The sequence below is a fragment of the Lissotriton helveticus genome, chromosome 5_1 (genome assembly GCF_964261635.1).
Source record: "Lissotriton helveticus chromosome 5_1, aLisHel1.1, whole genome shotgun sequence".
Classification (NCBI taxonomy): domain Eukaryota; kingdom Metazoa; phylum Chordata; class Amphibia; order Caudata; family Salamandridae; genus Lissotriton; species Lissotriton helveticus.
The window spans coordinates 1170996092-1171023733 of NC_136065.1; positions in this window are offsets into that span (position 1 = coordinate 1170996092).

Genomic DNA, 27642 nt, shown 5'->3' on the forward strand with positions numbered 1-27642 from the left:
CCGTCGTTCGGCTCTTTTTCGAAGCACATACTTGTGCTTGTGGCGGCATCCACCTTGAGGGAGCGAGCAGGAGCGCACCACAAGCATGAGTATGTGCTTCGAAAAAGAGCAGACTGCACGTGCACACACGCACCACTCCCGGGCTCACCTCCTGCTCCCCCCTCTCTCTTGCGCATTCCTTGTTTCTTTTTTTACTTTCAGCGCATTTTCACATGCGCATTCCTTGTTTTCTTTTTTTGTCAATGGGAAGTTTTACAAACCTACTGATGTTCGCTTTTCACAAAGTTTCCTGGCCTGTCCTCCGCTGAGTACATTTTATTCCATATTGCAAGATCATTTTATCTGCACAAAGAGAGCATTATCAATGTTTTCAAACACAGCCACCCCTTCTCTGCAAGTCTAACTTTTATTTTGCCTTTCTATTCGCTAAGGAAAATGTTTGCAGATTTTTTACTCTGTGCTTTTGTTTTACACCACTTTTTATGGGCATAGGCAATGCACAGAAAAAGAACACAAATGTCCTCATTCAGAGTTTGGGCACAAGCAAAATTTGACCCGATTCTTTTATTCCAAGATTGGCAATATTTACACTCCAACCTCGCGATTTTACAAGGGATGTGCAAAGTTGCGTAACTTCACAATTCGCAGCCATTTGGTCTCTTTAGAAAACGGGGAGTGGACTAGATTCATTTGGAAGTCACCTAGCCGGCCCAGTTTGGTAAGCCCTGGGACCATCAGAGAGAGAATTGGGCAGCCTGCGCACAGAGATGCCCGTTGCCATTTAACTCTGGCAATATTCCATGTGGGTTCACTGCACACTGCCCTCCCTCCCCCAGGGTCAGCTTGGTCTCTGTTGCTGCGTACCCTACCTATGTGGGATCTTGGCATTTTATAGTAGAGCACTGTATTCAGTACTGATATTGCGTATTTGCACATAATAAGGTTATGTATATTCTCTATGAATGAGTTTTGTATTAGATTTATTAATTACACAGATTGAGGTCAGCTGAATGTTACACCTTATGGATCCTCGTGTGCCAATTATGAATGGATGAAACAATTTACCTTTAGATGGTAGTGTTTTTTTTCTTCTTTTAAATGTTTTTCCTGTGAAGCTTTTTAATACTGTTGTATTGAAGATATGGATGAATTGCTGTATTCGTTATGTGGACCTCAATTGAGTTCCATAACATAATAAATATAATTGAATTGCATGCCCTACCTGCCCATACACCCCAAGCAAAGCTGTTGGTGCCCTCCAAGCCACACAGTGTACATCGTGGGAGGGTTTAACCCTGCAGCCTTCATTTGTTTTTTTGTTAAAATGTGTTTTATTATATTTTTTGATTTTTTTTTCCACAGCACTTCATACATCTGCAACACAGTGCAATTTATACATTAAAGCTCCCACGCACACGCCTATTTTTCTGACCACTGTTTTCTGGCGTTGCTTATTCATTACACATCACATGCGGCTGTAACATGTGTTCACAATTAACCACGGCATCTGCGGGATGATGCCTATTCATTACTTTGGTCTGCAATGCTTATGTTTATTTTTCCCTTCTTCACTTATTGTTTTTATTCCTTTCACTGCAAGCAAGCCGTCAGTACGATTGTTACTATCATTCATTTTGATACGGTACTTTATACTTGCTTTATTGTCTTACCTATGTCTGCTTTGTTTTGAACAACCAATAAAAACTTTTGAAATCGAAAGCTTTTCTGGGTACATTTATAGCATAATGCATCTCAACAGTTGTTATCAGAGTCGTATCCAGTGCATTAACAGCAGTTGCGATGTGCTGGTGGTCAAAGCTTACATATTTCTCAGCATAACATTGGTGTAACAAGGGGAAAAACGAAAACAGTACATTTACCCTTCCTCTCAGGTCTAAATTATTCTACTAGTGCAAGGCAGCCTTCGACTGTTTGTTTCTTGTTCCAGGGCCTTCCTAGAGAAGGAAATGACAATGTTTTCACCCATCCAGACACAGCACGCAGTGACCTCACAATCGCACCTTCTTGCCTAGCTAGACATGACAAACTCGAATAGGGAACTAGAAATGACCCGAGGAAAAATGCTAAAGGCAGTGCGTTTTTTTTGCTGGACCGATTTTACTGTCAATTATTGTCACACAGGTCAGGATGAGGGAGGATTCATTGAAAAATATCACGTTCAAAATCATTTTTTTGTGACAGCATAACTTGTTGCAAAGGTAACAGTTTTCAAGAGCAACATGCAAAGTGAAAAAAAATTGCAATCTAGGGGTGTTGCATACACCTTTGCTAAGCTTGCAAAAAAAGTCAGGTCACCTTACGCTATGTCAGGCATGTCAATATTGCTCATACATTATACATTTACAAACAAACAGCTTGCAGTAGTGCAGAGGGATTAGGTGTGAGTGAGCGTGGGATCAAATTCACAGAGAAGTCACTTTATTCTGTTATCATTTCATTGCGTTATGCCCTATTGAAACATCAAGGAGATGGGAATCGAAAAGCACGAAGTGTCACATCTGAAGTTATTCGCCCATTTTAGCCTACTTTCGCTCTCACTTAATCAGGATGTTTTGCTGTGAAACCAAAGGCATTGTGAAATGAGAACGAGGGTACTCCAAGGGCAACAGGTGCAGTGGCACCGGGCCCATAAGCTCTCTGGACCCCACTATATGTAGAATATTGCAAACCTTTTCCACTAAACAGGCAGTCACAAGTGCAGTTACCTTGCAGGCACTAGGGTCATGATTTCAATGGTGCAGCAGGTGCACTGACTCTGGGGTTCAAAGCTCCAAGGACCCCTCTGAAACAGCAAATATTGCAATATTTTACTACCTAACAGGCAGTAGTCATAAGTGCAGTTACCTTACAGGCAATAAGGTCATGATTTGAATGGTACATCAGGTGCAGTAGCACCAGAGCCAAAACTTGTCATATCGCCTCTAAACACCAAAATATTGCTATATTTTACTACTAAACAGGCAGTCACAAATGCAGTTATCTTGCAGGCAGTAGGGGCATGATTTTAAAGGTGCAGCAGGTGCAGTGGCACTGGGCCCAAAGGTTGACAGAACTCCTCTAAACACATATTATTGCTATTACATAAATTAATTCTATTATTTCCCTCTCTCGTTTCATTTTTCCAAATGTTGCTATTACATGCCGGCGCTATACCGCTAGTAACAGAACAATATATTGCCTTTTTATACAGGAACAAGTCTTAACGCTTTAACAGACTTTCTGTAACGTTCAGCAAAAAACAGCTTAATATTAAGCACATAGGGGAAACCTAATGCATTTACCATTGCTTGTTTCCTATTGCACTGCAAAAAAGTGCATACATTTAACTCAGAAATTCTCAAAGGTAGTGCATAAGCCGCAGACAGCAAAGCTTGGAAACAGTGAGCAGTGGTTGCCTTATTGAGGAAAAGATACACAGTAATATGATGTGGAAGAATTAATATCTGCTCATACAATATCTGCATACAAACATGCTCTATTACACCCTCTGTATAGGCTTTCACCCTGTATTGGCAGACAGTTGGGAGTATCAGAGCAGTCCCTACTTCTTCCACATCCACATAATGACAAACAACTGAAAGACATTAGATTGGTGTACCCTGGCTTGCACCGCATAAAGTGAGCTACAAATACACTGAGTGTGTATTCCCGGTATAATCCTTCACAGTGTCCTTACCTACTCTAACAATCAGATTTCCTATACGCTGCATTGGCCTACTTCAACAGAAGAATTTACAAGAAAGTGCTGAGTTATGTGGCAAGTACGCTCAGCTGCATTTATTTTGTTGCTTTATTGCAAGTGTATGACTGGAAATAAAAACAAGCATTGGCATAGCCAATAGGTCTCGCCTTTAGGACATTATAATTGTTTAGTTATGCAACAGTTGATGTTGTTGCACCAAGGATATTGTGCTGGATAACTAAACACTTATAAAGTCCCAAAGGCGAGACGTATTGGCTATGCCAATGCTTCTGTTTTTTGTGCTGGTGACTAAGGGCGGGCGGTGAACTCCGCTATGCCAGCGAAGTTTGCGGAGATTTAGTAACTCCGCACACCACTGCGAATGTTTCCAATACTCCACCTATACAGCAGAGCGGAGTTCACCGGTGCAGTTGGAGACTTACCTTCCTCCCAGATCTGTGTCCTCTGTCCTCCTGCTGCTGGGCCTGGTTCCACTACTTCCGCTGCTCCAGGAGAATTACAGGAAGAACTGCAGTGTGCATGGCGTACTGCGTGAAGGCATGCCTGACCTATAGGACCGGCCCACACCCTACTGGTTACCTTAATAAATGTATACATTTACCATATGGTGTGCAATGTAAAAACGGATCTAATTAAGCGTTCATACAATGCTGGCAACACTCATTTACTTTTCATTTGCTGTTTTCTCCCAAGACAGCAGCCGGTCTCTATCCCCAGAGGAGAGGTCACTGATTCACCTGCAGTGGTGAAGAGACAGCTGTCCAAATGACCCGCAACAGTTCTGCGTCTGCGCCCAGGAGCGCTGTCTCCTTCGGCTATTTTCACCCTACGGATGCTGTATTTTTCTATTGCAGAATTACTGGCTGTGTGGTTTAAACAGCAGGATCAAGAGGACTCTGATTCTGTGCACCCACCTGCTCCAAGGATTGAGGAGCAGTCTCCTGACTCTCCACGTCACTTGTGGATCATTAGGGAAACACTAGAAACACCCTGATGGCGAAGCACTCTGCAACAGCCCGAAGGCATGGAGTACCTGAGACACTTACAGGCACATGCATCAATGTTGCTTTTTGCAATTCCTTAATTGCGAAAAATAAGGAATCGCAATTAAGGAATTGCAAAATGCAATGCATCAAGAAATCGCTAAATAAATTGCGATTTCTTAATATTCCTTAATTGCGACTCGCAAATTGCGACTCGCAATTAAGGAATACCTCCCTATTCACTCCTATGGGCCTAAAGGCCCATAGGAATGAATGGGAAGACATTATCAACGTGCGATTCACAATTAGCGAATCGCAAATTGAGAATGCGATTTCAAGGGTGCAGGGGTGTCTTGAAATCAATCTGTGCACATATGTTGTGCACACACATGCCCCAAGGGCATGTGTGTGCACAACATGAAACTTTGAAAAATGCACAAAAGTGCATTTTTCAAAGTTTTCGCAAGTTACCATGAGGTTCAACCTCATGGTAATATGCTCCCCCTAATTGCGAAATCGCAATATTTTAAAGTTTCATGCATTGCATTTAAGGAATCGCAAAATGCGATTCCTTAAATGCAATCGCAATTAGAGAATTCGCAAATATTTGCGAATTCTCAAATTGCGAGGGCCTTCCCCCTTCATGCATTCCAAAAGCAGACTTTGCGAACGCAAACGGCCAATTTTTGCGATTCGCACCATTTGCGATCGCAAAATCCTTTGATGCATGTGCCTGTATGCTCCCATCAGCGCCCTCCTACTACACTGCCCTAGGAACAGTCTGTCTACCACACATGCAGGGCTGTATCCAACTCTGCTAAGGTCGAGAACAGTCCTGTCCTATCCTCTGCCTCTGACAGTTCCCATATCACTGACTTTAGAAGTTCTCTCTCTGTTCTCCGGTCTCTAGGAGCGGCCTCTGTGCAGCGGTGCCTTCAGACAGACCATATTAATGCATGCAATCTGTCTATCTACCTTACTCTAGAAGAGTCTCCATGCCTTCTTTCTTGATGCGGTCTCGCTGTAGCACTGATGTGTCAAGGAGCAAAAACATTATCCATCCCGTTTCCAGGAGCAGGCTCTTTCTACTCAATTTCGAGAAGCCAGTTATATTTGTCCAATCTCAATAAGCAATCTCTCCCTTTCCCGTCTTTAGAAGGACTGTCTTTACTGCTGTTTCTAAAAGAGCCCCTCATCCCGCGGCTACGAGACCCATCAGGGGTTCCAAGAAGACCAACCATATCTCGCCGGACCTGAAATCACTCAACTGGCTTCCTTTTGAGGCAAGGATCCAATTAAAGATTGCTTGTATGACCCATAGAGTTCTTCACTTTAATACCTCACTCTACCTGACAAATAAGCAGGAACTTTCTGGGGGCTCCCGGTCCACAAGGAGCACCGGCACCTTGCTGCTCAAGCCAAAGAAATTGAATAGGCCTAAAACCTACAATCGTACATTCTCAGGCATTGCCCCGAGAATCTGGAACGGCCTTCCAGTGGAGACAAGGGTTATTCCATCCACATTTGCCTTCAAAAGGGAAGTGAAAGCAATACTAATGAACAATGCGCTGATCTAGAAGCTTTGCTCCTCTTACCTTGAGACTTTTTGGCTATCCTAACTATTAGATGTCATTTGTTGCAACCTAGTGTCGCCTGCCATAATGTCCCTTTTGTTCTTGATGTATATTGCCCTAATTTTCTTTTCACCTTAGCCTTCTCCCTATTTTCCACCAATATGTTGATTTTGCTCTTGTTGCACATTGACCTACTTGTACCTTGATTTGTCTCTTTGAGCTGTGTTCCTATGTCTTCTTCAACCATATGTAAAGCGCTCTGATACCCACTTGGGTCATGTTCGCGCTATATATTAAAATTATAAATAAATAAATAAATAAATAAATATATAGCCATTTGCGCTAAGTGGACGCAATCTCCGACGACATAAGCCGTCTCTCACCTTTTTTCTTTAGAAGCAGGTTCTCTCTCTCGATCTCTCTCTCTTTCTCTCTAGGCTTGTGCACAGAAGCAGGGTCTATCTAGCAGGTCTCTAGGAGATGTGTCTCTCTACTTCTCAACTTCTTTTCTTGAAGCAGGCAGTCGCGGCTCGCAATTCTCGCAGGTGGGGGAGCCGGGTGCAGGGGCGGGGGTTATCGCACGGGGGGTTACCGCAGTGGGGGGTAAATATATATATATATATGTTTAACTTACATGACCGGTCCCGCGCCACCTCTGCTCCTGGGCTGGGTCACGCATTTTCCTGCTCCTGAACAGGAACATGAACAGGCATGCTCCCTTCCCTCCTGTAAGCCAATCACAAAGCTGCAATGGCAGCGTTGTGATTGGTGCGGAGTACCAGACAACGCCCAGCTAGGCACCTGTAGGGAAGCCATTTTCTCTATGTAGGCTGCATGCAGCCTACATAGAGGAAAAGTAGAGTGTACATGACTGCTTTGGTCGGCCCCAAGGCCGACCAAATAGTCAGGTTACTCAGAGTGGTGCAAGCCACTCCTCCCCGACCCGCGCACCCACCCGCCCCCAACCAGGCATACACCTGCCTCCTGCTTTGTCGCAGTGCAAGAAGTAGAATATAAAATGGTATTTAAAATGCCATTTTATTTTCTCCTTCTCGCACTGCGAGTAAGCAATGGGGCGGTGCTCCTCCGCCCTAATGGAGGAGCCGCCCCTGGAAGCAGGTTCTATTATCTTGTCTCCAGAAACAGTATCTATCTACGACTGTGTTCAAATAGACTATCTTTACCCCTATATCTAAAAGCAACACTTTCTATTCTCTCTTTCTCTTACACACCTGATTTTAGTGCCGTCCAGAAGCAACCATTCTTTAACAGCTACCATTGAAAAATAGGTGGTCTCTTTCTTTATAAACGGTCTCTGATCCCCCATGTCCATGTGTGGTATCATTCCTCGCTAGAAAAGCGAATTTACTCTAGAGCTGTTTATATTAACCCCCTGTCTCCGCAAAACGTCTCATTTTGCAGAGAAGTCCTCCTCTATAGAGCCGTCTCTCTTTAGCTGTCTTTACACGGGGTCTTTACCCCAGCCTGTTGACCTCGCTGCCATGCTCTCTGACCACCCCCAATGCACTTAAGGTCGCACTTCCCATTTGTTTTTTAATGCACTTTGACCTCTGGTTTGGGGAAGGAATGGGTAATACAATCTTCACACAATTATCCAATGAAACCAACAATAACGAATCTCAGGTGACTTGTATTTGAATACATCTCCTCCTGTACCATCCCTCTTTCTTCTTCTCCCACCACCCCTAAATCCCTTTCCACTCCACATAATTCCACTCCATTCCTGCCACACAATGCTATTACCAATAATTCAACCGCACTCCATACTACATAATTACAATCCACATAATTCAGCTTACATCACTCAACACAGTTTCACACAATTAAGTGCCACGCAATTCTATAACGCACAAATCCACACCGCATAATTCTACTACACACAACACATTTCAACATCAAACAACTTATTATTAATCACAGGCGAAACCTAATGCATTAAGCAATGCTTGTCTGTATATGTATGTTGTGTTGTTTAGTGGTAAGTGGTCTGTCTTAACAGCTAAAGCTGTTGATAGCCAGACCTGGAAAACAAAAGCCTCATCCCAAATTTGTTTTGGACGGCTGACCCATCTGGTTTGATACCTATCTGCGTGCTATTCTATCTCACACAGGGCTCACCTTCCCCACAGGTCTCATCACCTATACTTACATTTCCAATGTGCGGTGACATTGCGTGACTTCAACGTGGAGAACCTGCGTGGACCGAACAGATGTAACAGAGGCCCTTTGTACAAGTTTCACCATCCTCTCTCAAACTGCCCCGATTTTCATTGGCGAATATAAACAGAGCCCCATAATAACAATTATAAATCATGAACACTTGAAGGATTAATTAAAGTGTACAGCACACAAAGTCACCGACGTCAGAAAATGTGCAGCTATTGCATTGTGAAGAGAAATAACATAGTGACGCAACACCGCGCCTAATCTCAAAAACCCTCTGGGGCATATTATCAAGGGGGTTTATCTCCGCTTTTTTGGCTTTAAAAGCCAAGAAAGCGGAGATAAAATTATCTCCCTATTACCTAGCTGTCGCTAACACCAGTTAGCGACAGCTATTAGGAGATAGCAACCATCTTGGGCCCCACTTTGCATGTCAGTGATATTTATCACTAATGACATGCAAAGTGGGCGTGCCAAGATGTTAGCGACTGGAAACAGTCGCTAACATCGCTATCTCCTATTACCAACTTTTGGAGATATTCGCACTAAGCGCGAATATCTCCAAAAGCTAACACCTGCCCTGAGCGGTTCTTAGCCATGTTATCCAATGGGAGGTGGATAACATGGCTAAGAGCATTAGCTCGGTAATGCATGAATATCGCTGACTTTTCAGCGATATTCATGCATTGCGGGCATTTTTTATCGCATTTGCGATAAACTTTGGTAATACCAAGGTCTATCTGCGATAAAAATCGCCGCAGCTCAGCGGTAAATTTTTGTCTCTAACCAAGCAATAGCGATAATTATCGCTATTGCTTGGTAATATGCCCCTCTGATCTTTGGGAGAGCGGAGGTCAGATGCCCAGGGGACTCTCGGCGCTGTTGTTTTCCAGACAGTTTTTTCCACAACGCTCAACACACAAGAAGAACTTCTGTGTCAATGTATACGGTGGTCTACAAGCCACACAGCATGAGCAGATTTTCTGACTTTTAGTTATTATGTGCTTGCAATGGAATTAGTCCTGTTAAAAGTCTGCAGAATTAGTAAAATAGCCGAGAAAGCAGAGAATTTGTATTTTGCCAGCATGGCCCTCATTGAAATTAGTCTGAACACACTTCCACGGTGTCTGATAAAAGCACCTTAGATGGATTAGGTTGAACTGAGCGAGGAAGAAATTGAATCAACGCGTAGTAACCAAATCACCTTCTTGGCAGCTAAGAAAAACAAGCATTAGAAATGCAATCGGGCTCAGATTTATTTGAGTTTGAGCTAATGGCATTGTAAATGGCAATGTCTTTTCGCCATGCAAATGCATGTGATTCTCTAAATTGTGTTGATGGAATCTGCAGGGCTGCTCTGTGTCTTCATCCTTCTTGGGTCTGCAAGCAGCCGCTGCCTGGCACTGAAGCCTTGTTCCCTTCACAGCAGCAGCACGCACGCGACACACTCCAGATCTGATGCATGTGATTCTCTAAATTGTGTTGATGGAATATGCAGGGCTGCTCTGTGTCTTCAACCTTCTTGGGTCTGCAGGCAGCCGCTGCCTGCCACTGAAGACTAGTTCCCTTCACAGCAGCACGGCAGACACGCACACGCGGCACTGCCGATCTGTGCTGATGTGGCACTGAAGCCTTGTTCCCTTCACAGCAGCAGCACGCACGCGACACACTCCAGATATGATGCATGTGATTCTGTAAATTGTGTTGATGGAATCTGCAGGGCTGCTCTGTGTCTTCATCCTTCTTGGGTCTGCAAGCACCCGCTGCCTGGCACTGAAGCCTTGTTCCCTTCACAGCAGCAGCACACACGCGGCACACTCCAGATCTGATACATGTGATTGTCTAAATTGTGTTGATGGAATCTGCAGGGCTGCTCTGTGTCTTCATCCTTCTTGGGTCTGCAGGCAGCCACTGCCTGGCACTGAAGCCTGGTTCCCTTCACAGCAGCAGCACGCACGTGGCACACTCCACATCTGATGCATGTCATTCTCTAAATTGCTGCCTGTGCTGATCTAATCTGCAGGACTGCTCTGTCTCATCATCCTTCTTCGGTCTCCAAGCAGCCGCTGCCTGCCACTGAAGCCTAGTTCCCTTCACAGCAGCACGGCAGACACGCACACGCGGCACTGTCGATCTGTGCTGATCTAATATGTAGGGCTGCTCTGTGTCTTCATCCTTCTTGGGTCTGCAAGCAGCTGCTGCCTGGCACTGAAGCCTGATCTGTGCTGATCTAATCTGCAGGGCTGCTCTGTGTCTTCATCCTTCTTGGGTCTGCAAGCAGCCGCTGCCTGGCACTGAAGCCTCGTTCCCTTCACAGCAGCAGCACGCACGCGACACACTCCAGATCTGATGCATGTGATTCTCTAAATTGTGTTGATGGAATATGCAGGGCTGCTCTGTGTCTTCATCCTTCTTGGGTCTGCAAGCAGCCGCTGCCTGCCACTGAAGCCTAGTTCCCTTCACAGCAGCACGGCAGACATGCACACGCGGCACTGCCGATCTGTGCTGATCTAATCTGCACGGCTGCTCTGTGTCTTCATCCTTCTTGGGTCTGCAAGCAGCTGCTGCCTGGCACTGAAGCCTTGTTCCCTTCACAGCAGCAGCACGCACGCGGCACACTCAAGATCTGATGCATGTGATTCTCTAAATTGTGTTGATGGAATCTGCAGGGCTGCTCTGTGTCTTCATCCTTCAAAAGCATGCACTGACGGCTGCCTGGTGTTGTACGCCTGATGGTGTTTGTGCTTGGTGAAAAAGTGCATTGATGGCTGGTGGTTTTTGGCCCTGGTGAAAGCGTGCACTGACGGCTGGTGTTGTGTTGTTGTGTGTGTGGTTGTGTGTGTGGTTCTGTTTGTAGGGGTGAGTCTGTGGGGGTGAGTCTGTGGGGGTGAGTCTGTGGTAGTGAGTGTGTTGTGGTGAGTGGTGATGAGTGTGTGATGGTGAGAGAGTGGTGTGTGTGTGGTGTGTGTGTGTGGTATGTGTGTGTCATGTATGTGTGTGTGGTGTGTATATGGTGTGTGTGTGGTGTGTGTGTGCGTGTGTGGTATGTGTGTGTGGTGTATGTGTGTGTATGGTGTGTGTGTGGTGTCATGTATGTGTGTGGTGGACTGCGCAATTGTTGTGTTGTACCCAAAGTACGTGTTGCTAATAAAGAGAAATACATATCAGATCAGCGCTTCAAAGGAAATAAGGCGAACACCATGTCCTTCTAATCGGGAACACTTCCTTGCAAACACACACCAGCAACTATTTTTTCATAAATGTGCTTCAAACTCTGCAGAGAGAGGATAGGTTTAATATGGGTGCAGAGAATTAGGTTTAAACCAACCACGAGAGGTAAAGCTCCTCACAAAGAGGCCAAAGATTGAATGGCCACACAGTTTGAGTGCTAATCTAATCAGAGGTTATAGATCACATCAACCAGATGGCAGGTACTGAATGGCCACAGACTGGTGCCTACTGTTGATCCCACCACAGAGATAGATTCCTCTAGGCAGATTCCAAGAATTGAACAGGAATGCAGACTGAGCCCTAGTAACTCCAACTAGGGGAATGGCTTTCACTGCAAACAATGCCAACTATCGAGTGAGCATGGATTCTGGCTTTAAACCAACTACTGATGACACCTCTCTGCAGAGAAAAGCTTGGCAGAGAAACAGACATTGACCCTGATCTCGCAGGAGCGAGATGAATGGGACATGAGTGACAGTGAATTAGGAGCATGCTGCATACTGCTGCTGCCCACGGTGTTCAATGCTCACGATTTCTCTGCGTTCCTTCCGAGCACTGTTCACAGCCACCAAACATTCAGAGCGATCTCCCTGCCTGCCACAATCATGGGAGCGCTTAGGTTGTCAGTGCGCTGTAGGAGAAAATGTATTCATTTACATTAACCTGGACCACTGAAATTATGCGGCAGAGGAGGACGCAATTAGCAGGCAGGGTTGAGTAAATTATGCTGCAATCAAATCAAATTGCGCGATGTAATCTGATACTCTTTGTAGTGGCATGGTTGTGTCAATGCGCAATTGATGTGTTGTACCCAAAGTACGTGTTGCTATTAAAGAGAAATACATATCAGATCAGAGCTTCAAAGGAAATAAGGCGAACACCATGTCCTTCTAATCGGGAACACTTCCTTGCAAACACACATTTTTCCGAGCAATGATAAATCACATAAAAGTTCAATACAATAGACGTCCACAATATGCAGTATTTTACTGCTCTTTTTATTCAGTCTTGGCGGATGCAAACATGGAAATAGACATTCACAGAAGTAGCCAACACTTTCGTCGTGATATTCTCCACGGACTTCCTCATGGCTACAAACCGAAAACAAATGCAACATATCACAAATCCGGCTCATAATCATGTAAAAAAACAATTAATAATACCCAAGTGAGAATAATAAATTCTCCGCCCAATTAAAAGAAAGGTGCGAGAATCAACATATTCAAATGAACTGTGCACCCCACATATTGCAGTGAAATAGGAGTGCATTTAGACAACATCATGCTAGCAAGCCACCGTGTAACGTGAGGCACACTAAATAAGGAAAGGACGGGTTAAAAATATAGACAATCAATAGGGCATCTGATTCCTGTCAACATGCTCATGTCAAGTGTGTGACACGCCTGAGTGAAAACATCCCCCTCTCTGGATACCGCGCGCAGACTACCCATGCTAACACAAAGTGATTCCGTGCAGTTACAGGCGAGCACAAGCATTGTGTAACTCATTCGGTAATCTTTATTTAAATACTGCCTCTTTTTCAGCCACAAAAAGGCTTCAGACGAATGCGCGCCCTATACATGCAATGCAGAATGGTGAACGCGCTCCCACCATCTGGATTGCATTAGAAGGGCACCCTGACAGCTCCTAATTAAAATTAATGGACTGCCGTGAGCGAAACCGCACAGAAAATGCCAAAAATGGCGGACGAACATTACATATGCTCTATCGCATCAAGACTACTAAAAAAACAGCAGCGCGAGGACCAATCACCATTCAGATTATAAAATAAAGCACTGCAAATGCACGAGCAAAGATGAATTTTTCCAGCACGAGCCAGAAACCCCTACAATACGGCTCGCAGCTCCTCCCCACTTCTGACGAAGTGGTGACGTCGCCGAGCCCGTAAAAAGGCAGCTATGCCAGTAGCCAAAAGATAGCAAGCAACATCAGGATTAATTACTGCAAAGCGACTACCACAAGAGAACCACTGATCTGCACAGCCTCGTTAACATTTCAAAAAGCAGAGGGGCATATTCACAAGGTTTTATCTCCGAATTATCCCCACTTTAACTCATCAAAAGTGGTGATAGAATTAACACACCATTCACAAGCTGGTGCAAACTTCAGACAACATCAGTATTACCGCGACAACTGCCCCCAAATTTATCTCCACAGTGGACACCACCAACTAACACTAATGAGATGCAGAGTAGGCGTTCCCGTGCAAAAACACATGAGAAAACCATAACACCACATTCACAACGATCTGCCAGATCTGTGAAGTGCAGCAAAAACTGGATAACCCGCGGTAGCATCAGGGATTTTACACCTGCCTTTTACTGGTGTTAAGCAGGATGAGTACCTGCAGCATGGAAGGGAACACTGTCAGGAGCCTTTTAAGATGTAGGTATACCAGAGGGAAGGTGCTGCCTAAGTTAGGACCACTAAAATGACATTATTTTCGATTAAAACAAATGGTCAGACTTCGAGGAAGCTGATTGCCGCGGTCACCATGCTGCCAGTCTCACAGTGGCACCTGGCTTCCAGCAGGGGCAGTGTTGGGTCGGGAGCTAAAAGCAATGATGATGGGACTTTGCAGCCGATTATCGGCCATTCACAAAATATCTCCGGCTAACGCAGGATTTTAATTCGCCATCGCGATGATTAGTATGTGGGTTTTGACACCCCTTCCCTGTTACTATCACCATGTACCGCAGGATTGAAAATACCACGCTAACATGGCTTTTCTTGTGCTGACTGGCGATGGCGATATTTTTCGCCCGTCTTTGTGAATATCCTCCAACGCCTTTTAGGACCACGGACAAATAGCCTTGAAACCTTGAACCTAAGGAATGAATACACTCCGGACAATCACGGCAAAGTAGCAAGAGTGCCAGGCCTGTAACAACAATGCCATTGCCAATCACACACACACACACATCACACACAGTAACAATTTCTCTCTTAATAAAAGAGTCACTCATGAAGTTCAGTCAGGCAGGAACACTGCACACCCAGCAGATAACTCGTGCAGGTATTGATTCCTAAACTGCAGCCAGGCACTGCTCCCTAAATTCATATTCAAGGTCACATTTGTAACAAACGAAAGACACCCCTCAGTACTCCTAATTCGACATTTGTATTCATCCACCTGGGACAAAGCGAGATTATAGTGGGAATGAGCGTCAGTCCCTAAAATCAAGACAGAACCCACCCTGAACCAAGCCTGCCAGCCTGCCCTTATCACACCCGTAAGTGACCTCAGATTCCACCTTCTCTTTTCTACTGCAGGTTAGGAGAAATCCAGATATGGCAAATGGTCTGCACGGATGATGGATGGGGCCCACCGGACTACACCACAGTGATTCATTAGACTTGTGAGAGAGTATACAGCCAAATAGGCTTAAACATCGCCAAGTTGAACACACTAGGCCAAACTTGATACTGTTCTGAAGGATTTCATAAGGTAACAAATTGAATTATCTGCCAAGGGAAAGATTGCTTGCAAATTGATAATGCACCCCTCCCCCCCCCCCCCAATTAAGTGTGTACTTTCTTCCCAATAATAAATGAAAGCCACATGTACTTAAATTGGAGAAAAAAAGGACTTCACATTCTATAGTCTGTGTGGGGGCCTAAAGACTGAACCTTGTCCTAATGAAGGAACCCCAAAAATATATCAGCCATATTGCTTCATGTAACAATAGCTTGAAAGTGTCAATAATTTCCACGCTGGAAGCCATGGAAGATACAAGGCTTCACCATCCTTTATCCCCGAGAAAGTGAATCTCGTTGCTACACCTGTGCCTGGAGATGGAACTGACACTTGTTAGTGCTGGAGTGAACTGAGCCTTTTGCTTTAATTATTCAGCTCACTTACCTGGGAAGAGATGAACTCATATCAAAAATCGTCGGACATGGTTGTTTGTAGAAATATTTGTAAAATATAATGTAGCCTTGACCCTGCTGACCCACAATTTGACCAAATTACAATCAAAATCCATTGTAAGCACCAAAAATGTTTTTTAACTTTTGGTAAAAGTAAACACATGGCCGGTACATATTTCTTATTCTCTCTGGGTTTTTTTACTGCACCAGTTACAGAACAAAAGCAACAAATGTAGCTTTATGTAGCACTAGAACAGCATATTTGCATAACATTGATGAAATTCAGGTTCATGCAAATATCAAATGTGGACATAGAGGGGGGCTAGATAAGAACAGCTTGAAATGAGCTGAGATACAAATGTTGAGCAGAAACCTGCAGTCCTTCTACTCTATGGATTTGGCTATCAGTCACTCCTCTAGAGGGGAAGGTACATAAACGTGTTGTTCTTAAGAAGTGATAATTGAACTTGCAGGGAAGTAATAAGTTAACAACTGGTTCTACTAGCAGTAGCGGCTGAGTAGTTAGCAATACGTCAGAACTGTGACAATAAACCAGAAAGAAGCTACACGTGGCCGGAGAGGCTTAATTGTAAGCAGGGCCGGCTTTAGGGCGGCGAAAGGGTGCAACCACACCTGGCACTGACCTGCGCTTAAAAATAACTCATGGGTTTAAACCACGTGCTGCAGAAATCCTTCTGTGTCAAGCAGTTTTAGACAGCATGAATGAGCCTCAAGTGGCAACCTGCTAGTGCACATTTAGTGAAGAACTGCAGAAGTTCACAGTGAATGATTTCACGCAAACACTTTCCTCTAAGAATTTGTTGTAATTTTTGTTACTGAGCTTAGCATGAACAGAGGAGGGACTGCACACGCACGCACGCATGCACGCACACCCTACCACCCCTCCACCTGATCACCAGCAAGCAAGAATGAATAATCATCACATGACTAACTGCACTAACTGTGCCTGGCAGACAACCTCAGGAGCTAAGACCCGTATCAAATGCAAAGGCCTCTATAGCTGGTAACTTTACAGTCATAATTTCAGTCAAAGGAACATCAAACCACGTTTAAGTGGGTGGTGACTCGTAAATCCTACTGCCAAGTCAAGTCAAGTCAGAATTTATATAGCGCACTACATACCCATGGGGTCTCAAGGCGCTTGAGGAAGGGGGGGGAGGTTTACTTATCGAATATCCATGTTTTAAGTTGTTTTCTGAAGGATAGGTGATCCTGAGTAAGGCGGAGGTGGATGGGAAGGGAGTTCCAGGTCTTGGCTGCTAAGTAGGAGAAGGATCTTCCTCCCATGGTGGCTTTGTGGATGCGCGGAACAGCGGCGAGGGCTTGGTTGGACGAACGCAGCTCGCGGGTGGGGGTGTAAAAGGAAAGACGCGTGTTGAGACAATCAGGTCCAAGTTTGTATAGGGCTTTGTGTGCGTGGGTGAGGAGACGGAACGTTATTCTCTTATTGACGGGGAGCCAGTGAAGGTCTTTCAGGTGAGCGGAGATGTGGTCTGTGCGGGGGATGTCTAGTATGAGCCTGGCTGAAGCATTTTGGATGCGTTGGAGTTTTTTCTGTAGTTTCGCGGTGGTACCGGCGTAAAGGGTGTTTCCGTAGTCCAGACGGCTTGTAACCAGTGCGTGGGTGACCGTTTTTCTTGTTTCGATGGGGATCCAGTGAACTGTTTTTTTGAGTATGCGTAGGATGTTGAAGCATGAAGATGAGACGGCGTTGGCTTGTCTAGTCATCGAGAGTGAGGAGTCCAGGATGATGCCCAGGTTCCGTGCATGGTCCGTCGGTATGGGGGCTTTTCCTAGGGCCGTTGGCCACCAAGAGTCGTCCCAGGCGGAAGGGGAAGAGCCTAAGATGAGGACTTCCGTTTTGTCCGAGTTCAGTTTCAGACGGCTGTGCTTCATCCACTCGGCTACTTCTTTCATCCCTTCGTGTAGGTTGGTTTTGGCGGTTGTTGGGTCTTTGGTGAGTGAGAGGATCAGCTGAGTGTCATCAGCGTAGGAGATGATATTGATGTTGTGTTGACGTGCAATCGTTGCGAGGGGGCTCATGTAGACGTTGAAGAGGGTGGGGCTGAGAGATGATCCTTGCGGGACGCCGCAGATGACTTCGGTGGCTTCTGACTTAAAAGGGGGGAGGCGGACTCTCTGAGTTCTTCCCGCGAGGAACGAAATGATCCAGTCCAATGCTTTTCCTTGAATTCCGATGTTTCTGAGGCCTTGTGTCAGGGTGCTATGGCAGACTGTGTCGAAGGCTGCGGAGAGGTCAAGGAGGATAAGGGCGACTGTGTCTCCGTTGTCCAGTAGTGTTCGAATGTCGTCTGTTGCTGCGATGAGGGCGGTCTCGGTGCTGTGTTTGGCTCGGAAGCCAGACTGTGAGGAGTCGAGTAATTTGTTTGTTTCGAGGAAGGCGGCGAGCTGGTTGTTGACAGCTTTCTCAATGACTTTGGCAGGGAATGGGAGGAGCGAGATGGGACGGTAGTTTTTGAGTTCGGTGGGGTCAGCTGTGGGTTTCTTCAGAAGGGCGCTGAGTTCGGCATGTTTCCAGGTTTCTGGGAATGTGGCGGAGTTAAGGGAGCAGTTGATGACATCTCGGAGATGGGGTGCGATAATGGTGTCTGCTTTGTTGAAGATGTGATGGGGACATGGGTCTGTAGGGGACCCTGAGTGGATGGAGTTCATCAGGCGAATGGTCTCTTCTGTGGTCATTGGGTTCCATTCGAAAAGAATATTCGGAGGAGGTAACGGTTTAGAGGTGAGTGGGGTGGACTGGTTTACAGGTTGGTTGTCGAAGCTGTTATGGATGTCGGCGATTTTGTCATGAAAGAATGAGGCAAGGGAGTCGCAGAGTACTTGAGAGGGGGTGATGTCGTTAGAGCTGGCGGTGGGGTTGGTGAATTCTTTGATGATGTTGAAAAGTTCCTTGCTGTTGTGGGCATTGTTGTCTAGTCTGTCTTTGAGTGCTGATTTCTTGGCTGTCCGGATTAGTTGGTGGTGTTTGCGGGTGGCGTTTTTGAAGGCGGCTTGGGTGATAGTGTTTGGGTCTGCTTTCCAAGTTTTCTCAAGGGAGCGACAGAGCTTCTTGGATATCTTAAGTTCATCGTTGAACCAGGGGGCGTTCTTGCTTCCTTGCTTGATTTGATGTTTTTTAAAGGGTGCTAATTTGTCGGCGGTTTGTGTTAACCATTGTGTGAGGTTGATGGCGGCTTTGTTGGGGCTCGTTGAATAGGTAGGGGGTTTTTGAAGAAGCGATGTTGAGATCTGGTCGATGGTGATTTTGTTCCAATTTCTTCGCAGCGTTGGTTGAGGGTGGTTGTGGATCGAGGTCTTATTGGAAGTAAAGTGGATGCAGCTGTGGTCCGTCCAGTGGAGGGGTGTGGTATGAGTGAAGGAGATATGCTTGCTGGAGGTGAAGATAGGGTCGAGTGTGTGTCCTGCATAGTGTGTGGGGGTGTTAACAAGTTGTTTGAGTCCGATATTGGCGAGGTTGTCCAGAAGGGTGGTGGTGTTACTGTCGTTGCTTTTTTCCAGATGGAAATTGAGGTCTCCAAGTAGAATGTATTCTTCCGAAGGGAGGGCGTGTGGGGTGATAAAGTCAGTGATGTCTTCGCTGAATTTTGTACGGGGTCCTGGTGGCCTGTAAAGGAGGGTGCCCCTAAGTGTTGTCTTGGGGTCGGTGTGGATCTGGAAGTGAAGGTGTTCGGCGATAGCGAGGTTGTCATCTGAGCTGGTTGAGACGCGGATGGTGTTCTTGTGGACGATGGCGATGCCTCCTCCTGTTTGGATGGGGCGGTCCTTACGGATGATCTTGTAGCCGTCCGGGATGGCTATGGTGATGTCTGGAGCTGAAGAGGCATTCATCCAGGTTTCTGTTAGGAAGGCGATGTCCGGAGAAATGGTGTCGAGTAGATTCCAAAGGTCGATGGCGTGTTTGTGAACCGAGCGGGTGTTGAGAAGGATGCATTTGAGGTGGTTGGTGGAGGCTTAAGCTGCGAGGCGGAGGCTTACGCTGGGAGTTGGCAAATACCATCTGGGAGGAGATTCAACCCACGTATAGGCAGAAATCTACATGTGCAGAGATTTCCGCACATAGGTTTCCCTTTGCGAATCGTCCCTCACAATACCACCCCACGAGCTCACATGCCGTGCTCAAAACCATATGCTCCAAATATAACCTTAAAGACGCATGGTGCCTCCAGCATCCAGACACCAGAAATTACACCTTTTACTCTAACCCACACAACTCATACACCAGGATACATTATATCCTCAATTCCAGGTCACACTTACGGCTAATCGAACACACAGACATATCCCCAAGGCTGGTGTCGGACCACTCATTTATTAGTCTAAAACTGTCTGGGTGTCATAACGAGGCAGTTCCAAAGAGTTGGCGCTTTAACAGCGACGTACTCTCAGACCCTGCAGATAAAAAAAAGATCGAGGAGGCTATAATAGACTACCTTAAACACAATGACACCCCGCACACTAACACTAACACGCTCTGGGACGCACTGAAAGCTATCATCAGGGTCACAGTAATTGGAATAAAGACAAAAACCTGAGATTAAACCTACTAGGGCAGTAAATTAAAAGCCTGGAGCAGTCCCATGCCACTTCCCTACAGAATAGCGAGCTACTCGCAGCGCTAACACAAAAAAATATGAATACAACAAAGCAGGGAAACTGCTTGCTTCCTATCTCAAACACAAATGCAACCAGTTTGTTATCTCAGCCATTAAAGACCCAGACAACAGAACACACACCAAACACAAAGACATCCTTAGAACCTTCAAGGAATTCTATAAGAATGAGCAGCTGTTGAACTTAGAAGAATGCACTAAATACCTAGAAAAACTAGAATTGCCGCAGCTAAACAGAGAAGAGAAAACTAATCTAGGACAGGACATTAGTTACACAGATATTGAAATGGCAGTCAGATCCCTAAAAGACAACAAGGCCCCTGTTCCGGACAGGTTCACGGCCTCTTATTACAAAACCTTCCTAGAACAACTAAAACAAACCATGAAACAAGTGTTCAACCACACAGCTACTAAAGGGTCCACGCCGCAGACTATGACGGAAGCTAACATAATAGTCATCCCGAAGGAGGGGAAGGACCATCTCTCAACGAAAAACTACAGGCCTATACCCCTGATAAATGTAGACTGCAAAATATACGCCTAGATCTCAGCGGTCAGACTCAACTCGGTTATCCCCAAACTAATAAGTAACTCACAAGTAGGCTTCCTCATACCCACATGTCTAACGATAACACCCGCCTATTGTGCCACATCATAAAACATGCCACCGTAAAGGCTGAACCGGTAGTAGCAATCCCCCTTGATGCTGAGAAGGTCTTCGACAGGGTTTCCTGGGCCTTCCTGGAGCGATGCATGCAAGCTTTCAACCTAGGAGAGGACTACACACACATGGTTAAGGCCCTCTATAGAAACCAATCTGCCCCTATCGGATCCTTTCAAGCTACAACAAGGTACTAGATAATGTTGACCACAATCACCATCCTTATTCTTGCTAGCATTGGAAACCCTTATCAGGGACATCAAGGCAGACACTAAAATTAAAGGGTTGGACATCAATGGCGTCCAAATAAAACTTGCCGCCTACGCAGATGACATACTAATTGTAACAGAACAACCGAGGGCTTCAATCGAAGCCCTGATAGACAAAATCACTAAATACTCCAGCCTCTCAGAGTACAAACTCAACAGAGACAAATCAGTACTGAAACCATTAAACATCTACTGCACAAGAGATACCCTGGGAGAATCGGGGTTAACATGGCAAACAGGATACATCAAATACTTAGGCATTGAATTTGGCAACAACATGATATATATCCTACATCAGAACGAGAAATCACTAACAGGGAAAATAAAGGAGCTGCTGGAATCTTGGCCACCAAAATTCATTACATGGTGGGGCACAATAGAGACTATCAAAATGATGGTCACATCTTTGGCTAACTATCTCGCCCTCATGCTCCCGCTCCTCCTTACAGACAACTTCCTCCGCATAATAGATAACCTCATATCTAAATTCCTATGGTGTCGGAAAAAAGCAAGGATCAGTATAACAAAACTAGGACTAGATAAAACACTAGGAGGGGTGAACTTAGAACTTTGGCTAGAAGTTGAGAGGGACATTCTTAACAATCTAAGTCCCCTTGCACTTCTAACAACAACTAGATTATACCCACTTACCTCCATGTCCATTTTCAGAAACACAAAAGTAGCACTACTTAAAATCGATAAAAAGCTGGAGCATAGCATTAAAGGGTCTAAACTGGAATCACTCTGGGCCAACAGTAAGATTACATACAAAAGCAAACGCCTAACCCTAGACACATGGATCAGGAAAGTGATACTCTTCCCCCATCAACTAGAAGATAACACATACCCAATCACATTCTCAACCCTTCAGGAGAGGTATGGTCTGGCGGACATTGAGTTCTGCAACTTCTTAAAAGTTTGAGCGGCTCTCCATCAATCTCCCTATTTGTGACAAATATTAACAAACTGGGCCACCAAGATTCGCAAATATACAAACTCCTCCGCCTAAAGTCCTCAAGACTCAATAGTAAGGTTATGGACTTCTGGGAGCAACTGCCCCCTATCTCCCTGCTCCCGTTCCTGGCAAAGGTCATCGAAAAAGACGTCAACAAACAACTGACCAGCTTCCTCGAAGAGAACAACATCCTGGACCCGTCCCAGTCTGGGTTCCACAGAAACCACAGCACCAAAAATGGCCTCATCGCCGTCACCGACGACATCAGGATCCTGCTCGACAACGGAGAAACCGCAGCCCTCATCCTCCTGGACCTGTCATTTGCTTTCGACACAGTCTGCCACACTAAGAGCATGCCTCCATGACACCGGAATCCAAAAGAAGGCCCTGGACTGGACCACCTCCTTCCTCTCCGGGAGAACCCAGAGCATCCGCCTCCCCACCTTCTACTCCGAAGCCACCAAGATAATCTGCGGCGTACCCCAAGGCTCATCCCTCAGCCCAACGCTGTTCAACGTCTACACGGCACCGCTCGCCCATGTCGCCCGACGACACGACCTAAATATCATCTCCTACGCCGACGACACCCAGCTGATCCTCTCGCTCACCAAGGACCCCTACACTGCCAAAACCAACTTCCACGAAGGAATGAAGGCCGTCGCCGTCTGGATGAGGAACAGCCGACTGAAGCTGAACTCAGACAAGACTGAGGTCCTCATCCTTGGTTCCACCCCCTCAGCCTGGGACGACTCCTGGTGTACTAGGAGCACCCCTCACACCCACCGACCACGCACAAAACCTAGGGGTCATCCTCGACTCCACACTCTCCATGACAAAGCACGTCAACGCCATCTCCTCCTCCTGCTTCAACACCCTCCTCCTGCTTCGCAGGATCTTCAAGTGGATCCCCACCAAACCTAGAAGGATAGCAGTAGAGTGGACTACGGCAACGGACTCTATGCAGGAGCCCCGGCCAAAATCCTGAAACGGCTCCAACGCATCCAGAACGGCTCCGCACTCCTGATCCTCGACATCCCCCGCTGCAGCCACATCACACCCCACCTGAGAGACCTGCACTGGCTCCCCATCAACAAGAGGATAACCTTCAAGCTCCTCACCCACGCACACAAGGCACTCCACGACACCGGATCAGCGTACCTCAACAGCCGACTCAGCCTCTACACCCCCGCCCACCAGCTCCGCTCCGCAGACCACACCCTCGCCACCATCCCCCGCATCCGAAGAGTGACTGCCAGCGGCAGATCATTCTCCCACCTCGCCGCCAAGACGTGGAACACCCTCTTCATCTGCCTACAGCAGACCGACGACCTCCTAACCTTCAGGAGACTCCTCAAGACCTGGCTCTTCGAACAGTAGTAGCGTTCCTCCCCTAGCGCCTTGAGACCCTCACAGGTATGTAGGGCGCTTTTACAAATGCTATGATTGATTGATTGATTGAGCCAGTAACAGAACAGGACTGGCCCTCAATATGGAGATCCGTCTCACATAATAGGATCTCTCGGTTCTCTCCCAAACTAAATACTGGCTACTACACAAGGCATTTTGGACCCCGGCCCGGTTATTTGCACTAGGGCTTAGAAAGGAAGCAACATGCTGGAACTGTAATCGGGAGAAAGGAAATCTAACCCACCTTATCTTTCAGTGTACTGTACCTAAATCGTTTTGGGACAACGTTTTTGCCTTCATACGTGGTGTTTTTCAGTGTACTATGGTCAAAGACTCCTTCAACTTGTCCACTGCATGCTTAAACACAAACCTGACAAAGGATTCTGACAAAGACATATTTGACCTGCTACTAACCTCGGCAGTGAAAATGGTTCTTGCTAACTGGAAGGACACAAGGAAGACTGCATACAAGAGCTGGATAAACTGGATCATCCACCTCAGAGGGGCGGACAACATAATGCTAAAAAACTCCCCCTGGAAGCCGTCTTCCAGGTCGATGTGGAATTACTTTGACATGTTTCTAGACTCTTATGAACCCCCATGAACAAAACCCTTGCCAGAGGGAACATAACGGGTGACCTCACTGCAGTTACAATTGTATTATTGTATGTAAGTGGATCGTTCTTTATCATGTGTACCAGAACGTCAAGTATGTAAAGTGACGAATAATCCTCCCGAGATGGTACCGCCTAACTGTGCACCTCCATCCTCTCTTCCGTACTTCTTCTTCTATCCTTTTCCTCTTCCTTAGTCTGTCCCTGTCTCTTCTGCTAATGGACGCCTGGTTGGGCTAATGGTGTCCATAAGGCACATAAAGGCTTATACGCACATGTACACTAGGACACACTCGCTTAACCGAATATATGCCTTCTGCATACCTGTGAAAATCAATACAGTATTATAAAAAAAAGAATAATAATTTAATTTCAAGAGTATTATTCTTCTGAAGCAGAGAAAGTGCATATTGTAGCAGACACAGGGGACTCTACTGCCTTCCCTGTGTCCCAGTCCAAGCCTGACCTTAAAACTCACAGAAAATATCTTACCCAGTGGGCCAAATATGTCTCCTTGCTCTGTCTCGTTCGTTGCTGCAGATAAACATCTTTTTCCACAATTAAAAGGTGGAAACTTGTCTTAGTGGAGACATGAATGGAAAAGAGGTGCCACACCTGACCAGAGCAAAGACCAAAGTAGAGGGCCTTTAACATGAAGGGCGTGGTCAGAATCTCTGCAGGGTAGGAGGATGTGCAGGAGACACCATTTCATATCAACGCAATATAGAATTTTCAAACAAAGTAAAATGCAAAACCCGATGTGATGCGACAACTTCCACGACTGAAGAAGTGTGCCTCACTTTTACATTTGTTAAAACGAGGTACAAATTCAAGGACTATCAAGACTACTAAAAAACAACACGTACATTTACAATCATTAGTGAATTAAAAAATAAGTTAAGGTCACAATGTTGGGGAATTAACATATTTATTTTTGTATGCTATTGTTGTTTCTTGGGTCTGATTATGATGGCGGACGGACCTCAGTCCGTCCGCCATCGTATCGGGGAGTGGGACCACCCGCCTACAAGGCGGTGGTCCCAGAGGGGTAATTACAATGCGACCGCCGTGGTGGAGGTCGTAATACCTATATTTAACATTGCGGCGGGTGCTGCTGGCTGCAGCCCCCACCACAATGTACAAACTGGATATTTAACATATCCTTGCACTGCCTAGCAGGCACCATGCGGTGCCTGCCACATGGTACAGGGATATGTAGGGGGGCACCATAGGTACCACCAACACCCACAACCAAGGGCCAGGAGGGAAGGGGGGGTCTGCTAAGGGTGCCAATGTCCCTTTCCGCCGGCCTTTTCATGGCAGGTAACCTGCGATGAAACCGCTGGCGGAAAGGGACATCATAATCCCTACCGCAGTGCCTGGTAAGCATCACCAGCATTGTAGGGACTACAAACCCCTCCGTCGCACCGGAGGCTCAAGGATCCCATCGGATGCATGGCGGTCAGTCTTTACAACCGCCACTTATCTGCCTGCCATTGTTATATGGTGGGTGGTAAACTTGCTTACCATGGCGGGGAGACCGCCACTGACAGCCTGTCGGTGGCAGTCTTCCCGCCATCGTAATTAGCCACTGATTCTTGTTTTTAAGCAGTGTGTTGTATTTAAAGTGGGGAAGGGGACAGGCAAAATATACTCGCACCTCCAATTTCTTAACATCTCATGGGGAACCTAAAATACGATGGGGAAGGAGGTAAAAGGTATTTTCACAATATTCCAGAGTATGTGGAATAAACTTAAACATAGAGAGGAAAACGTATCTTCTGTTGCATTGTTTATTGCCTGAAGGCCAAGAGGTATTTGACCACTTACCAGAACTAGCGGATGAGGAGTAAAATGGCTTTAATGAATATGAGGAGTGCATATAAAGTTAGATCTTCACTATTTGTCAAAAGCATCAATGATTTTAGAAAGAGATTGTTTTGGTAAGAGACTTCAAAGAAAAGGATAGACAGTAGAAGATTATAACTGACATAAGGAAATTGCATCTTCGTGCAAAATTAGGTAAAAGTGTGAAAGAAAGGTTGCATGGTTAATTTGTGTTGGACTGAGACAATGAGAAAATAGGAGAAGAGTTATGGATGAGAGATGGGGTAACTAATCATGATGGGGATGGCTATACACACTTTCTGCATAATGATTAAGGTGGAGCCCTGAACATAATGATTACTAAGTATGACTTAGAGTTGCTGCAGTGTGCCCGTGATAATAACAGAGATCAGATACCGGCTTCCATAGGCAGAAATGCTACATTCATTAGTGATCATGTGTTGATTTCAACAAATATTAGCAACCAGTGTTTAACACCGAGGGTAGCCCAGCCAGCCTTGAGTGATCATAATTATATTATATTGACAGTTCTCTTCTGGAACAGGGAGGTTGTAGACCCAGTGAATACTTTCGTCAATATTCCCCTATACGATCCAATGGGGTAGGTATTAAGTGGGATGGAGTTGACCCCACTAAAACTTTACATGACAGTTTTTTCAAAGTGTGGCAAAGAGATTTCCTATTGCCTTAATGATGATGTAAGCCATATGGAAGTGTTAACTAATTTTATTAAGATAAATTATTTAAGATAGATAGATAATTATAATTTATTAGTAGAATATTGACTCACCCTTAGCAACTGAGACATGGAATACGTCGAGGTTGGTTCAATCATACACATACCTCGCTTTCCAATTAATTGAAACAGGCCCTGCATTGCCAACCCAGAGATAATGGTCTGGTTAGGACCCTTGGGTTTAATTATAAAAAAGCCCTCTGTGCCAAGCAAAAGGAGCTACAAGAGGCAGCGTGGGACAAATTGTCTGCTGCTGCGGACACTGCAGATAATAAATTGCTCTGGTAAGTAGCTAACTCTCCTTTTTTAAAGTGTGATTCTTACCCAGAGTTGTTATCCCATGTTACTTGTGAAGCTTGGGTAGCTAATCTTTCAAATATTTTAAACCCATGTGATGAGGAAGTAGGGAGTATATAGATGGAAACACAAAGTAGCCTTGTTGATATAATATATGAAAAATGGCATGCTTAGTCTGATAGTTTTAGTCATAGTGGTATCGTTGTGACCCATATTTGGACAACTAAGGTAATCTGGCAATCGCCGCATTGGTAATTATTGTTCCCCTTCTTCTGATTTTCATTTAGATTCATTGATTTATTTACCGCTTCATTAACATTAAGGTATGTTGTGGTTGACTATTTTTAACAGTAATCCATTGCCTCTTGTCCTTCCCTGTTTTACCCACCGACACGTGTTATAGCCCTACTCCCGTGTCTTATTATTTCACACAGCATCAAGATTGAAGGCCGTGCAGGTGTTTAAACTTACCAAGGCAAAGTGAGTGTGCAGTGGCCTCAACATATCTTAGATTGTGTTTAAGTGCCTCATTTTACATGAGTATTTACACGCTTCTTCATTCATTTAGGAGGAAGTTAACTAATCTCTGTCCGTGTTGAGACTCGCAGTCCAT